Here is a 15,833-nt window from a genome sequence, read left to right as displayed (position 1 = left end):
TCACTACGGGAGTGAAGAGAGACATTAGGAGAAATTTCTTTACACACTGCATTTGTTGGCGCATGGAATGCCTTGCTACTGAGAAGCGGGTGAAGCAGAAACTACATCTTGTAAAGGTAAATAGGCTAAATATTTGAAGCAGAGGAAGAAACACAGCTACGAAGAGAGTACGGCAGTGGACTGAGCTAGATTAAGAATTCTTGGGGCTTTGGGCATCAATGACGTTCGGGTCTGATCCATAACTCCTGCTCAACTCCATCCATTTGCATTAAAATGCAGTAAAATGCATGGAAAATAGGTCTGTGAAATGTTCACACATTGCGTTAATAATAAATCATGTTACAATATGCCATGTTTAAATTAAATAGATTCAGTGGTTATGGTGAGTTTTATAGGCCTGACATTAGATTTAGCTGGGGTCCCTGGGCATTGACCCTGCATGCCTATGTGTTAACCTGCCCCTAGCAGTGGAATTAGCTTTGAACTGCTAAACAAAAGAGTTGCAATAGACACGAAGAACTGAATGGCCGCCTTCTGTACTGTAAGATGTGCTGTAAGAACTGATGACCACCTGCCTTAAGAGACTGAGCTAAGCACACAAATCGTTGTTCTACATTTAGTTAGTATTGGTGTAAAATATTGAAGTGCATTTGGAGCAGGTTTTGAATTTTGATATAAAGGTGGAGAGCTGGAAACATATGTGGCTGGAAGATTCTCGATTTGACACCACGGCATAAAACTAATATAACAAATCGTCTGCCTGTCATAAAAAGCAATTAATTTTCAATTCTAGTGAAATAATAAAAATAAAAATCAGGCAGTTTTTGTATTGGGCAGCCAATCCACATCATGGTTTCACTTTTGCGCAGCAAGTTGAAAATACTGCCTAAAAATTGCAAAGGGCTACTTTGTGCATCAAGGAAAGTGCTGGGTTTCCACATGGAGAATTGAGAACTCAAAATTACACTTTGGTAATTACAAAATTACACTTTTCCGAAGAAAACAGTTCTGAAGAAGTCATATTGGACTTCAAACGTTAGCTGTTTGTCACTCCACAGATGCTGCCAGACCAGCTGAGTTTTTCCAGCACTTTTTATTTCAAAATTACATAATAGTAAATCAGTAACTTAAACAATATTAAATGATTACTTGAGTTCCAATTTTTTAAGATGCTCAACTGAAATATTTTGTTTGTTTTTCACAACAGTAAAAGCAGTAGATTATGAAGGCTAGAGTAACAAGCCATATATTGATTGCCATACTGAGTTACCTTAAAAGGGTTTGACTGTTGATTGAATTAACAGCTGTAAAATTTTGGTGTACTGCCAGACAATTGTTGATTCGTGTAACATTTGCCATTGCTAATCGTTAATTTGAGAGTAGTTGATTAAAGACCTGCTGTTATGGTTCTCACTACTTGACATTTTATAGATAAATTTGAATGATGACAATATTTACAATATGTGCATCGTCTTTTATAAACACTGCAGCCTTGTCGACCAAAACACAGTGAATATTTAAACAAATTAAACAAATTGTACTTTTTTCACCATTATGTTGCAGAGTACAGGTACTGTATTATCTATAGTGTACAGTACTGGCAAAATTAATTTTAACTATTTGCATGTATGGAAAAGTTCTTGCTTTGTTAATCGTAAATGAAAGAAAGTAAAGAAAGATTTGCATTTATACAGTGCCTTTCAAGACCGCAGGGCATCGCAAAGCACTTTACAGCCAATTAAGTATTTCTGGAAGTGTAGTCACTGCTGTAAAGTAAGAAATGTGACAGCCAATTTGCATGCAGTGAGCTCCCACAAACAACGTGATAATGACCCGATAATCTGTTATTTGTGATGTTGATTGAGGAATAAACATTGGCCAGGATGATAACTCCCCTGGTCTTTTTTTATTATTCATTCATGGGATCTGGGCATTACTCATCCCTAATTACCCTTGAGAAGGTGGTGGTGAGCTGCCTTCTTGAACCACAACAATCGGTGTGGTATGGATACGCCCACAGTGCTGTTTAGGGAGGGAATTCCAGGATTTTGACCCAGTGACAGTGAAGGAACGGTGAGTGGCTTGGAGGGGAACTTGCAGGTGTTGGGGTTCCAATGTGCCTGCCCTTGTCTTTCTAGATGGTAGTGGCCATGCATTTGGAAGGTACAGTCTCAGGAGCCTTGGTGAGCTCCTGCAGTGCATCCTTGTAGATGGTACACATTGCCGCCACTGTGTGTTGGTGGTGGAGGGAATGAAGGTTTGTGGATGGGGTGCCAATCCTCGATGGTGTCAAGCTTCTTGAGTGTTAGAGCTGCACTCATCCAAGCAAGTGGAGAGTATTCCATAACACTTCTGCCTTGTGCCTTATAGATGGTGGATATGCTTTGGGGAGTTACATATGAACATATGAATTAGGAGTAGGCCACTTGGTCCCTCGAGCCTGCTCTGCCATTCAATGAGATCATGGCTGATCTGGTTGTAACCTCAACCCCACATTCCTGCCTACCCTCGATAATCTTTCACCCCCTTGCTAATCAGGAATCTATCTAGCCCTGACTTAAAAATGTTCAAAGACTCTGCTACCATCGCCTTTTGAGGAACAGAGTTCCAAAGATTCACAATCCTTTGAGAGCAAAAATTTCTGCTCATCTCTGTCTTAAATGAGCATCCCCTTATTTTTAAACAGTCGCCCATAGTTCTAGATTCTCCCACAAGAGGAAACATCCTCTCTACATCCAGCCTGTCAAGACTCCTCAGGATCATAAAGGTTTCAATCAAGTCACCTCTTACTCTTCTAAATTCTAGTGGATACAAGCCTAACTGTCCAAACTTTTCTCATTGGACAACCCACCCATTCCTCATATTAGTCTAGTAATCCTCTGAACTGCTTCTAATGCATTTACATCTTTCCTTAAATAAGGAGACTAGGACTGTACAGAGTGCTCCAGATGTGGTCTCACCAATGCCCTGTACAACTGAAGCATAACCTCCCTACTTTTGTAATCAATTCCCCTCGCAATAAATTATATTCTATTAGCCTGGACTGGGACTTAAACCCATAATCTTCTGACTCAAAGCAAGAGCGCTATCAGTTGAGCCATGGCTGACAAACGAAGGGTTGTTTATGTTTTTGTGAACTTAATGGTTTGCTCACAACTAACAAAATGCCTTTCCAATGCCTGTTTTGAAATCAGTGGGATGTCAAATTCTGTGACACCCGGTCTGCAAAGTAGATGTTCCAGTAGCCACTTATTGGTCATCTATCTGAGTCAGTGTGAGTAGAATGATCATGCTTTGCTTGTAGGGTCAGGAGGAAGCGTGCATCTCCAGACTCACAAAGGTGAGTTTAAAACTGTTAACCACTCCACAAGATCAGAAATGCCACCCAACAGTGATCACCAAAACCCTCATCTCAGCACAGATCTCTCTGACCCCCAGCAATCACTGAATACTTTGAACCACACTGTACCCATCACCCCTGCTTCACGATCCGTACCCCAAGTAGCAGGAAACCCTGCTCCTGGGCTATAGCTTACTTCTCATGCGTTTCGCACCCAGGGAGCCAAGCCTGTCAATCAGGTTGGCTTCTGTACAGGGAATCTATTAAAAAAAACACACACCACACATCGTGGAGTTAAAACTCTGGTTAAGGCTTCTTGGATTTTTCAGTAAAGATCAAGGCCAAAAATTCAGTATCTGAGCCAAGCAGGTCCAGAGTACTCCAGCTAGCTATATGCAGTATGCTCACCAAACAATCACTGGCTGCATCAAGGGTATAAGATCCAGGTTCTATATGGTTTTAAACTCAGTTATAATGACATAGTACCATATAAATATAGCACAAACTTACAGCCGCTATAAGTTCAAGGAGATGTGATCGGTGTGTCAAAAAATCTTGCAGTATCAATTAGTTTCATTCCTGCCTACTGCTGTTTTAACTGGGCTACTTCTTTAGGCAGCTGAGATGCTCCCCCTGACTCGGGCATTAATATATGCAAATCGTGTCCTACATCAGTGGGACCATGATGACATTCTTACCATAAACTTGAGTGGGGTACCAACTGCGCTCATCTAGTTTGGCGCCCACTCAGTTAAACCTCTTGGGTAAGAAGGGGGCGGGGGGTGGTTTAAACTTAATAAAAGCAAAATACTGTGGACGCTGGACATCTGAAATAAAAACTTTGCTGGAAATACTGTACTCAGCAGGTCTAGCAGAGCTAACATTTCAAATGGAATATGCCTCTTCTTCAGAACAGGAACAGTTAACACTGTTAACACGGGTCCGAATTTTGCACTTGGCAAACGGGTGCACAATAGACATGAATGGTCGCAAAATGGGACGCAATTACGTCGGGATGCCCTCTCAACGTCCTCGCGACACTTAGCGACACTTCGTTCACCGGGCGCGGGCAGAAGTTGGAACCGCACCCACCAACAGTTTAAGGGCCAATTAAGCCCATTTAAAGACCAATTGACAGCGATTTTGAGTGGCTGGTGCGCTTATACACTTGGCGCATGGGCCAATTGGCCAGGCACCTTCACGTTTTTCATTTGTTCTATATCCTGGGTGGGATAAAAGGCCCACAGGATGTTGGTAAGGTGAGGAATTAGGAGTTTTGCTGCGAGTTGTCTGGTGTCCGTTTGTAGATCATTTCTCTCTAATTTTTAAGCATTTGCAGAGGCTCTCTGCAGAAAGGTCTCTTCAGTGCAGAAACCTGTGCAACCATCTGGATAAAAATGGGGATTGTGTACTCTGGCCCCCTCCTCTTCCTCTGAGGCAGTCCCCCCAGCACGGAGAGGAGGCTGGTTGCCCGCAGGTGCCATCCCAGAGTCAGCCATGAAGACCAAGAGGCGTAGCCAGAAGGGGTGGAGGGCCAGCAAGAAGCACAAGGCTGAAGGGCCTGGAGAAGGCTCTATTACCCAGCATGTAGAGCATACAGGCAGCTATCATGCTACCTGGACATGTCAGAGCTTCAGTGCCAAAGAAGGCTCCGCCTCTCCAGGGATACTGTCACCACTACCTGCGAAATGATCGGCCTCGAAATTGCCTCCAACTGTAGCTGGCCACCCTATGCCAGTGGCTCTGAAGGTGGCAGTGGCCCTGAACTTTTATGCCTCCGGTTCTTTCCATGGGTCAGTGGGAGATCTATGTGCTGTCTCACAATCAGCTGTCCACAACAGCATCAAGTTGCTCACAGATACACTGTTCTGAAGGGTCAGCACCTTCGTTCACTTAAGAACCAACGAGGCCAGCCAGGCAGAGCGAGCCAGAGGCTTCGCTGCAATTGCAGTATTTCCGAGAGCTCAGAGAGCAAACATTTGCCCATACAGGCGCCAGCGAGGGAGCTGGGTGCCTTCAACAATAAAAACAGTCAGATACTGGACACTTGTGCCAGGTATTCAGGAAGCTCCCATAATGCCTACATCCTGCGTCACTCCCGGGTGCCAAGGTGGTTCATTGCACCAGCATGCTTGAATGGCTAGCTACTGGGGCACAAAGGCTATCTGCTGTAAAGGTGGCTGATGATGCCGCTAAGACACCCAAGGACTGTAGCCGAGGAGGGCTACAACAGCAGTCATGCCTCCACAAGGGCAATAATTGAGAGCATCTTATGCCTCCTCAAGATGAGGCTTCACTGCCTGGACTGCTCAGGGGGGATCATTGCAATATCCTCCTGAGCGCATCTCCCTTATCGTTGTTGTCTGCTGCATACTGCACAATCTTGCTTTGTCAAGGAGAGATCCATTGGAGGATGAAGACAGCGGTGCTGTTCCAGAGGCTGCAGAGGACAATTCAAGTGCTGAATCTGAGGCGGAGCCTGGAGAGCCCCAGGGTGAGGTGCAGAATCCCATTGTGAGCATGCTTAGGGGAGGCAGGGAGACCAGGGAGGCCTTGATTCAGAGGACTTTCAGTTAGGAATCCAAAGCAAGGAGTCAAGGTGATGGCAATGGGAGTGCCACCTTACTGATCGGTGCTGATGAGGCACGCCTGTCACTCTTCACGCAAGCCCCGACCTTTGAAGTAAACTTTTCAGCCCATTATAGTGTGACACACGACTCCAAGGCCTCTTCCCTGTCAATTGCATGAAGCACACTAAGACCATTGCACGCTATCTAACATTTTAATATTGAAAGCAAAGATATATATGAACCATTACACATGTGCCAAGGAGAAATTATTCAGCTGTGAGACCCCCTATATGACCATTGTGACTTAAATTTCCTCTTGCAAGTGCTACGTCTTGGTAGTGCTTCATCCTCACTGGCAGCTGCATTGGAGGCAAGCTGCTGATTCTAATGTCCCTTTGGCTTTGATGACTTTGGTGGCCATTCCCTGGAGCCTGTGTGGGGCCCTGTCTGGGCGGGAGAGTCGTGCGACATGGCTGGGCACTCAGTCATCACGGTCTCCTCAGATGTGCTGATCACTGGCAGAGGAATGGAGGAGCTGCTACCATCACCCAGAGCGCCCTGAGAGCGATCCCCAGATGCGAGCTGCAGCTCGTCCGCCAACATGAGGTTGGTTTGAACCTCCCTGCTCACCATAGGTGGATGGGCACCTAACAGAGTCACTAGGTGCCTCATCCATCCTCAGTGATCTGCTGAGATCATTGCCAGTGTGTGGGCTTTCAGGTCTAAACGCAACCCCAGAAGGCCCTGATTGTGTTCCTGGAGCTACATTTCCATGAGAGTCACCACTCACTCTCTGGAGGAGGCTGTGTGTTCTGAGCTCTGGGCCAAAACAGTGCTCACACTCTGCATGGACTCCAACACAGAGACCATGGCACTCAGGCCCTCAGGGATCTCAGCCAGATCTTCACGCGCATCCTGCTGGATGAACGACTCCAGAGGCTCATCATCTGCCTTGGGCTCAGCATCCCCCTGGTCTCCAGCAATCCTCCAGCTGCCGGTGCCCTGGCACTCTCTGCCTCCGCCAGCTCCTCAGATGAGTGTGACGTGCCTTCCCAGTGTGCAATACCATCTGCCCTGGAATGCTTATGCCCACCAATGTGCCTGTATCTGTGCTAGTGCATGGTGCAGAGGGAGGATGTGACAAGGGTGCATCTGGCAGCTGGTCATCCTCAGAGGTCAAGGGATGGTCCTCGGGGTTCTTCTGGGGTTGTGATGATCTTCCATCTGAGGAAGGAAGAAAAAATGTCAGCCTTGAACAGCATTACAAGATCAGAGTGCATGCATGCTGATTGCTTCTCAGAATGGCCACCTGGCTGAGCAAATACTTCTTTTTTCTTATTCATTCACGGGATGTGGGCATCACTAGTTAAGCCACCATTTATTGCCCATCCCTAATTGCCCTTGAGAAGGTGGTGGCGAGCTGCCTTCTTGCAGTCCATGTGGTGTAGGTACACCCTCAGTGCTGCTAGGGAGGGAGTTCCAGGATTTTGACCGAGCAACAGTGAAGGAACAGCGATAGATTTCCAAGTCAGGATGGTATGTGGCTTGGAGGGGAAATTCTGAATGGATGAGCAACAGCGATTAGTGGATTTCACATGTCAATCTCACAACCGCTAAAATACATCCCCAGTACGCTCCACCAATCTCTCCCTTGTCCACTGGATTGTTACCCTCATCCAAGACCCCTGTTTCTCCATGACCAGTGGACCTGGTTGCATGTTCGCAGGCCATCTCCGGTGCTTGCTCCTCCGACCTACCACCCATCCGTCCTTGCTCCTGCGCATTGTGACTCCTCTTCTTCTGTAAGGACAAAAGTGCTTTCATTAACACCCTCTACATGCCGGAACATACCAGCCTCCCTCCCAAAGACGCAGGTTCAGGTGCCCTTCACATTGCCGCACCTGACCTTTGCATACATGCTAGCACTGGTCTATCAAGGCACAGGATTATGTGCCACATTACTCTCTACATTGCACACCTGTGAGCACCAACAAGTGCTGCCACCCACAAAGACATCTATCCAAGGTTCCAACTGGATTCAGTACTCACCCTTGCAGAGCGCAGAAGGTCATTGAACCTTCTGCACTGGATCCAGGTCCTACATAGGACATCATGCCTGTTGACCAGACCTGCCACCTCCACCCAGGCCTTCTTTGTCATGTGAGGAGCCTCCTCTTACTGTCTCATGCCACCAAGATGTCACGTCGGGCACTGACTGCCTCCAGCAAAACCCGCAGGCACTCATTGGAAAAGCAGGGGGCAGACTGGCTCCGAGCATTTCCATCCCGTCTGGCAGGGGCTGCGGGTGTGGATGACTATACTGCAGACAGCAACAGCACAATAACTGAAGTGATGAGTCAAACAATTTGATTTTCAAAGTGGTTCCCTGAGGCTCTTGAACACACATTTCCAGCCTTCAGGGAGCTCCATATAAACCCTCCACCTGCACTATTACTGGTGCCAGTGCCCACCCGCTTTCCACCCCTGCCAGCAGTACTGAGCCTGTCTCAGCATACGTTTCACACCAGCAGTTAATTGGCCAGACACCTTGAAATTGATGTCAGGAGCTAATCACGGGTGGGAGCGGATTTCACATCCGCTTCTAATCCTGCTGATCACCCTCGCCCAACAAGTTTAAAATTCAGTCCACTGTTTTAATCAAATCCACTAATTTCAACAGTAAAGTGCCTTCATACACTCAAATAATACAGGTAAATGTACTTTACATGTAAATATTTACTTAACAAACATCTACACTATTCAGTAACCAAGGAAGTGAAGCACTCCCAATGGTCAAACATTTGCTTATTTTGTTTCTCTTCTTACAATTTTACCAGTGGAAGCATAGAAAGGTTAAAGTACAGATGTATATACCATGCAAAAATGTGCATTGCGATCAACTACACAATGATGGTGTAATTTACTCATTTTTTATTTACTAATTTGAAATATAATAGCCGCATCTGGATTCCAATTAGCCACATGTGGCAAGTGGATAGTGTATTGAACAACAATTGAACAGGACCCAAGCACCTATATTTCAAGCCTCAGACACAGACAAAGCTCGGTCTAGTCCTCTTCAGGGTTCCCTTATAAGCCCTTTTCAGTTGTTGCAGAGGTGGTGTTGCTGCAACATTGCCAGAATTTGCTAGACTTGCAATGGTGAGCTCCATCTTAGTGACAGATGTGCTGCTGAGAACCCATCTTGCATAGCTATTAGGCCCAACTCTGAGAAATGGATTGGGATTTTAAAGGGGTTAATGGAGTGGATGAAGCTTCTGTCACTGCCCTGCTCACAGGAGGGAAATGCATGCCTAGATCTTTCTCCCAATACAATACAACAGCAGCTTGCATTTATGTAGAGCCTTTAATGTAGTAAAATATCCCAAGGTGCTTTATAGGAGTGTTATCAAACGAAATTTGATGCTAAGCCACATGAGGAGAAAATTGGACAGATGGCAAAGTGCTGGACCTAAGAAGTAGGTTTAAAGAAGCATTTTACATGGGGAGAGAGAAGTAGAGAGGTTGAGGGGTTTAGGGAGGAAATTCCAGGGTTTAGTACCTAGGCAGCTGAAAGCACAGCCAACAATGTTGGAATGATTAAATTTGGGGATGCTCAAGAGACCAGAATTGGAGGAGCTTAGGGATTTTGAACCATTGTAGGGATGGAAGAGGTTACAGGATTAGGGAGGGGTAAGACCATGGAAGGATTTGAAATAAGGGTGAGAATTTTAAAATTGAGGCTTTGCTGGACCGGGAGCCAATATAGATGAGTGAGCACAGTGGTAATGGCTGAATAGGACTTGTTACGAGTTATGATATGAGCAGCAGAGTTCTGAAAGAGTTCAAGAATTTTGAAGGTAGAAGTTAAGTATTAGAATGGAGGTCAGTCTTCTCAGTCCTGGGACATTGCTGCAGGAGTTCCTCAGGGTAATGTTCCAGGCCTAACCATCTTCAGCTGCTTCTTCAATTGCATCATTTTTGACTGCCCAGATACTGAAGCAGTCAGTGTCCATATGCAGCGAGAGCTGGACAAAATGACTTGGGCTGATAAATGGCAAGTAACACTTGCGCCAGACAAGTGCCACAAAAGTGCCAGACAATGACAAGAGGTAATTGAACCACCTTCTCTTAACATTCAATAGCATTACCATCGCCAAACCTCCCTCTGTCAACATCCTGTTGGTTACCGTTGACCAGAATTGAACTGGGCCAGCCATATAAGTATTGTGGCTACAAGAGCAGATCAGAGGCTGGGAATTCTGCGGTGAGTAACTCACCATCTACAAGATTCAAGTCAGGAGTGTGATGGAATACTGTTCACTTACCTGGATGAGTGCAGCTCCAACAATTCAAGAAGTTCGACACCATCCAGGACAAAGCAGCTCACTTGATTGGCACCCCACCCACAAACATTCACTCCCTCCACCACCAATGCAGAATGGCAGCAGTGTGTGCCATCTACAAGATGCACTGCAGCAACTCACCAAGTCTCCTTCGACAGCACCTTCCAAATCCACAATTTCTACCACCTAGAAAGATAAGGGCAGCAGACATGGGAACACCACCACCTACAAGTTCCCCTCTAAGCCACATACCATCCTGACTTGGAAATATATCGCCGTTCTTTCACTGTTGCCAGCTAAAATCCTGGAACACCCTTCCTAACGCCACTGTGAGTGTACCTGCACCACATAGACTACAGCTGTTCAAGAAGGCGGCTCACCACCATCCTCTCAAGGCAATCATGGATGGGCAATAAATGCTGGACTAACCAGTGACGCCCACATCCCATGAAAGAATTAAAAAAAGAATAGTCAAGTCTAGATGATCCAAAGGTGCGCACCAGACTTTCAGCAGCAGATGAGCTGTAGCAGGAATGTTATGGAGGAGGACTAGGCAGTCTGATTAATAGTACAGATATGTGATCAGGATCTCATCAAATACAAATCAAGTACAACACGAGGAAATTTGTTGAACTAAAATTGAAATATGTTCATGCCACATGGTTAATATTTGATTTCATTAAAGTAATAAGGTGTTTCAGAACTTGACTGTGCGAAATCAAGTATGTTAAGTACCATGGAATGTGCTGCTATTCCTAATTTTACCAAACTTAGCACTTTGAGGCAGCATAAAATTAATTTCTTCACATATTTTCACAAAGGAGTGCTTCTACAATTCTTCCAAAATTTCAGAAAGTATTTCACACAGAAGGTCATTAGAATACAGAGTGATTGAATACTTTTCCATTCCCAAAGAATCTGAGGTAACATTTCATCACCAATGTTTATGGTGCGGAGCTTCTTGCACAGGAACTGGGAACTCAAGTGTTGCCCTCCATTACTTTCTATCCTTTGAAACTAATAGGTTTTATACATAGATAAAAGCAAAATACCGAGGATGCTGGAAATTTAAAGTAGAAACAGAAAACGCTGGAAAAACTCAGGTCTGACAGCACCTGTGGAGAGAGAAACAAGAGTTAACGATTCGAGTCTGTATGACTCTTCTTCTGAAGAAGAGTCATATGGACTCAAAACATTAACCTTGTTTCTCTGTCCACAGATGCTGTCAGACCTTCAGGTTTTATACATACATGTAATGAATGTTAAAGCAAGGAACTAATATTAAAAGAGAAATTTTAACTTCTGGGTGACCAGAAACTGGCAAAATGCCAGATACCTGTGGTAGGAGACCCAGTCCATTGTGAGAGTCAGACCTCGAGTGGTGAGCTGCACACTTTAGTTGGGTGCTGTGCTGCGGCTTTCCAGCTCTGGAGGGTGTAATATCAGGCGGCATGAGATTACACTGCTGCTCATCCTACTCCCAGAAAAATAGTTGTAGCATGTACCTTTTCAAGCTTCTTCTTCGCTCACCAGGTTTTACTGAGTGAAGTGTCCTCAAATGCATCAACAACAATCGAAAGCATCAACAACTGACAGCACGATAAAGTTCTTGAAATTTTATCTTGTCATGACATCTTTATTAAACTGGTGTTTTATAAAGCTGCACCCAATCAGAATGTTAGCTTTCATTGACAAAAATGCTTAGGGGAGGGGGGAATTCAGCCGGAAATTAGCATAATAGTTTGTTCTAGCATCAATGGAATATGGGAACACGGGAGAAAAAACTTCTGGTGATTGAAAATTTCAAAACCCTGATAATTTCATGGTGGTGTTACTTGTTAGTAATCTACAGAAACAATGACTGGAATTTTATGGGGTCTTTGGGGTGGGCTTAGAGACTGGGAGACCGCAAAACACCCCTCAAGGGAAGGCACCAGGTGGCATGCCCACTTTTTTCTCATTGCCGTGTCATTTTGCCAGCAGTGAGAAATGTGGCGGATGGCCAATTAAGCCACCTGGGTGGCCAATTAAGGGCCTCTTCCCACCCTGGCTAGCTTTTTACCAGTGTGTGGGCGGAAGGAGGAGGTCTCCACTGTGTGGTGCTCTCTGTAAATCCTGGGGTCCCCTACTGGGCCCCAGGGAATATTGGGCCTTCTTGTTTTGGGCACTTTAGCTAACGAAGGGGCCTCCCCGACAGGAATGGCCAGAACCCACAGCGTTGTCGCCTGCCCTCAGCGACACCTCTTGGCGATGGTGCTGCGGAGCAACCGGCCCTTTGATTCAGCTGAAAGCTCTTGAGGATGGGCTGCTATCCTTGGCGGCAGCCACTTAATTGGTTGCCGCTAGTAAAGTGTGGCCCCGGGTCCTGCCACCCACCAAAGTGGGGTTGCTTCCTCCTTCACCCCACCCACCTTCGGCCCTGGCAGCAGGACCCCTGCCATCTCTGAAAAATCCCAACCACGGAGAAAGTATAGGTGATTGGTGCTTGGTTTTTTTTAAGAAATGCAGTTGTATCACTTCGACTTGAAGGAATTTAAACACTAGCACGAGAATTTTACATACTGAGTCATTGGTGTACCAAGGGCCAAGTTCGGCCTTTGGGTACAGGGTGATGTGCAAGTGGTATCTGCTACAGGTTAGGATGTAGGCAGCAGATTTTAGTTTTGGATGAGTTGACCTTGGTGGAGGGTGGTAATCCAGTCAGGAGAGCTTTTGGAATAGTTGAGGCTGGAGGTGACAAGATCTTGGATGAAGGTTTCAACAGCAGATATACTGAAGTAGACAATGTTTGGTGGTGGGGGTAGTTAGTCTTTGTGATGGAGAGGATGTGGGGTTGGAAGCTCAGCTTGGGGTCAAGTAGGATGTCAGGGTGACAAAACAGTTTTGTTGAACTGGAGACAGTGGCTGGGTAGAGGAATAATGTCAGTGGTTAGGGTATGAGGTTTGCTGGCAGGAGCTGAAGACACTGGCTCATTGTTTAACTGGAGAAAATTGAGCCTTGTCCAGGACTGGATGTTGAACAAGCAGACTGACAACATTGAGGTAGTGCAGTGCTCAAGAGAGTTGCAAGAGATAAGAGGTAGAGTTGGGTCTTGTTAGCATGCATGTGGAAACTGACTCCATGCCTTTGAATATTGTTATTTGTTAGTAGCAGGCTGTTGAGGGTGGGGCTCTTGGGTGACTCCAGAGGTAACTCTGTGAGGCAGGAAAAGAAGCCATTTCTGGAAGTGTCCTTGGTACAATTGGATAGGTAAAAATGCACTCATGCATGGAAATCCCACCGAGCTGGACAATGCGGAGAGATGTTGGAGAAGGACGAGAGAGGGGATGCAATTCTAGATTTAGTCTTAGGAAATGAAGCTGGACAAGTGGATGAAGTAGCAGTGGGGACCATTTTTGAGATAGTGACCATAATACAAGTGGATTTAGTATCATTATGGAAAAGGACAAAGATAGAACAGGAGTGAAAGTTCTAAATTAGGGGAAGACAAATTTTACGAAGTCCAGAGGTGAGCTAGCGAGAATGGACTGGTTACAGCTATTAGAAGGGAAAACTGTGTCAAATCAGTGGGAGGCATTCAAAAGCAAGATTCTACGGGTGCAATGTAGACATGTCCCCACAAAAAAAGTGCAGTACTGCCAAATCTAGAGCCCCCTGATTTGAAGCATACAGGCCAAGATAAAGCAGAAAAAGAAAGCTTATGACAGTCACAAAAGACTTAATACTGTAGAAAGCCTAGAGGAGTATAGAAAGTACAGGGGTGAAGCAAAAATGGAAATTAGGAAAGCAAAGGGAGGATATGAAAAAGTATTGGCAGGTAAAATCAAAGAAAACCCAAAGATGTTTTACCAGTACATTAAGAGCAATAAAATGACTAAGGAAAAGGTAGGGCCTATCAGAGATGTACATGGTAACTTCTGGGGTGATGCTGAAGATGTGGGCAGGTTCTTAATGAGCCCTTTGTCTCTGTCTTCACCTAAGGAGACGGATGATGCTGACGTTCCAGTAAATGAGGGGGCTGTGAAACATTAGATATACTAAGCAAAGTGAGACAGGATGTACTGGAACGACTGACATCCTTGAAGGTGGATAAGTCACCAGGGCCAGATGGATGATTATACCCCAGGCTGTTAAAGGAAATAGCGGATGCTCTGAGGATCATTTTCCAATCTTCACTAGATACAGGTGAGGCACCAGAGGATTGGAGGTCTGCAAATGTTGCACCATTATTTAAAAACGGTGCAAGGGATAGGCCAGAAAATTATAGACCAGTCAGTCTGACTTGAGTGGTGGGCAAATTATTGAAATAAATTCTGAGAGACAGGATAAACTGTCACTTAGAAAGGCATGGGTTGATCAGGAACAGTCAGCATGGCTTTGTTAGGGGAAGATCGCCTCTTAATAACTCAATAGAATTTTTTGAAGAATTAACAAGGAGAATTGATGAGGGTAGTGCAGTGGATGTTGCCTACATGGATTTTAGTAAGGCATTTGACAAGGTCCCACATGGTGGACTGGTCAGAGAAATGAGATCCCATGGGGGATACAGGGGGAAGGTGGCGTAGTGGTATTGTCACTGGACTAGTATTCTAGAGACCCAGGGTAATGCTCTGGGGGCCAGAGTTTGAATCCCACCATAGCAGATGGTGAAATTTGAATTCATTAAAAATCTGATGATAACTGTTGTTTAGGGAAGGAAATCTGCTGTCCTTGTCCAGCCTGGCCTACATGTGACTCCAGATCCACCAACAATGTGGTTGACTCTTAAATGCCCTCTGAACAAGGGCAATTAGGGATGGGCAATAAATGTTGGTCTAGCCAGCGAAGCCCACATCCCATGAACAAATATTTTTAAAATTGGCTCAGCGACAGGGAACAAAGGTTGATGGGTGTTTTCGCAGATGGAAAACGGTTTCCAGTGGTGTTCCACAGGGCTCAGTGTTGGGGCCCTTGCTGTTTGTTGTATACATTAATGATTTGGACATAAATATGGGAGGTATAATTGGGAAATTTACAGGTGACACAAAAATTGGCTGTGTAGTTGATAGTGGAGAGGATAGCTATTGTCTCCAGAATTATATCAAGGGTTTGGTTGAGTGGACAGATAAGTGGCAAATGGAATTCAATCCGGAAAAGTGTGAGGTAATGCATTTGGGGAGAGCAAACAAAGCAAGGGAATGCACAATAAATGGGAAGTTATTGAGCGGGGTTGAGGAAGTGAGAGACCTTGGATGCTACAGGTCTCTGAAGTTGGCAGGACAGGTGGACAAGGTGGTGAAGAAAGCATATGGAACGCTTTCCTTTATTGGATGAGGTATTGAATACAAAAGCAGGGATGTAATGCTGGAACTGTATAAAACGCTGGTTAGGCCACAGCTGGAATTTTGTGTACAGTTCTGGTCACCACATTACAGGGAGGACATAATTGCTCTGGAGAGAGTACAGAGAAGATTTACAAGAATGCTGCCAGGACTTGAAAATTGCAGCTGTGAGGAAAGATTGGATGGGCTAGGGTTGTTTTCCTTAGAACAGAGGAGGCTGAGGGGTGACCAAATTGAGGTGTATAAAATTATGAG

The 15,833-nt window shown here is 45.3% G+C and overlaps 1 protein-coding gene across 3 annotated transcripts in view; it reads left to right on the top strand.

Annotated features, from left to right (window-relative positions):
• plcl2 (phospholipase C like 2) overlaps positions 1-15,833 on the top strand; it is a 315,017-nt gene that overhangs the window by 13,208 nt on the left and 285,976 nt on the right. The gene's annotated exons all lie outside the window — the stretch shown is intronic.

This window comes from Cetorhinus maximus, chromosome 3, assembly GCF_964194155.1.
Source record: "Cetorhinus maximus chromosome 3, sCetMax3.hap1.1, whole genome shotgun sequence".
NCBI classification, from domain to species: Eukaryota; Metazoa; Chordata; class Chondrichthyes; order Lamniformes; family Cetorhinidae; genus Cetorhinus; species Cetorhinus maximus.
This window is presented reverse-complemented; position numbering and strand designations above follow the sequence as displayed.